Source organism: Aplysia californica, unplaced genomic scaffold (genome assembly GCF_000002075.1).
Source record: "Aplysia californica isolate F4 #8 unplaced genomic scaffold, AplCal3.0 scaffold00008, whole genome shotgun sequence".
Lineage (NCBI taxonomy): Eukaryota > Metazoa > Mollusca > Gastropoda > Aplysiida > Aplysiidae > Aplysia > Aplysia californica.
In genome coordinates this window covers 300,224-301,447 of record NW_004797278.1, presented here as the reverse complement: position 1 = coordinate 301,447, position 1,224 = coordinate 300,224, and the positions used below count along the sequence as shown (strand labels likewise).

General features: G+C 37.7%; 1 protein-coding gene across 1 annotated transcript in view; it reads left to right on the top strand.

The window, feature by feature from the left end:
- Positions 1-901: 901 nt before the first annotated feature.
- Positions 902-1,224, top strand: part of LOC106011754 (peptidyl-prolyl cis-trans isomerase B) — a gene marked incomplete in the record, with an annotated part of 5,210 nt that continues 4,887 nt past the window's right edge. Inside the window, 1 exon segment of the mRNA XM_013082470.2 lies at positions 902-1,044.

Below are 1,224 nucleotides of genomic sequence, written 5' to 3'. Positions count from 1 at the left end.
AACCACACAAAAAACCCCCAACGACAACGAAAAACACAAACAAAACAAATAAAAAAAGTCAAAAGAAAACCCCCCCACAAAAAAACAGTGGCCTGGAATGGGTTTAGTTAGATTAAAGTGCCTTGCAAAGGGAAATTTTTAATGGTTCAAAAGTGAGTCTGACGACAGTGCCTGTGTATCAAATATAAACAAATAAAGACGTCAGAGTAAAAAAAACCCCCATTTTTATACGGGTTTTAAACAAGGGTTTTCTTTCAATTTATGAACGTCACCTACGCCTAGGCCCAGGGTCCGAACATAATGCCTATAACTGGTCTAAAGTCCAAGATTCCAGGCCCTCATGTAACAAAATATCAGTAACCTTCCTGCGGGTGCTTATTGCTGGGCTGTTTTGACGTGTTGCTCCTTTTATTAGGTCTGTAATCTAATAATTTGGCTACATCTAGATTGTAGATCTAAGAATCTAGATATCTAGATCTAGATTTAGATATCAAGATCTCTTCTAGAATATAGATCTATTTAAAAACAGAAAGAAAGAAAACTTTGTTCATACACGTGAGCCCTATCTGGTGTTTGTTCATAAATCAAAACAGTGTAGACTCTACTGAGATTATAATTCCTCCTCACCTTTGACAACTCTTTCTATCTTGTAGATCTAGATCTAGCTGAAGTCTATTTCAATTTCAAGTTGACTACGTAATTTTCTATTTTACCTTTCGCTTTTACTTTTAGCCTACTTTGGCGTAGGCTATTTTTGCGTCTGCTGATACTGATAGCAGAGTATTTAATTATATTTTAGTGTCTCTGCTGATAGTTGCAAGAGAGACGACCAACTAAAATCTTTTATACTTTATGATATGGTAGTTGTCTCCCCCTTGAAATTATAGACGTGAACCGACGAGGATCGGATCAATGTGCGCGTGTGTGCACACGTTTTCAGTTTACGTGGACGTGTTGTTTCTTCGGGGGTAGAGCAGAAAATTGTAAGAATTACGAGACTCAAATTTTTCCTGGATTATCAAGAGTGTGCAGTGCAGAGGGAAGGTGAGTAGACTTACTTTGTAATAAGTATTTCCCCCCTCTTTTTCAGTCTTTTGTAACAGGGTTCATATCATAATTCAATATCAGAGAGAACTACCTGATGTGTTAAATGTTATCGGAGTCCATGTCAAATAGGCCTATAGGGCGTCCTGATTTCTCAAGACTGACCAGTTGAATGGGGTG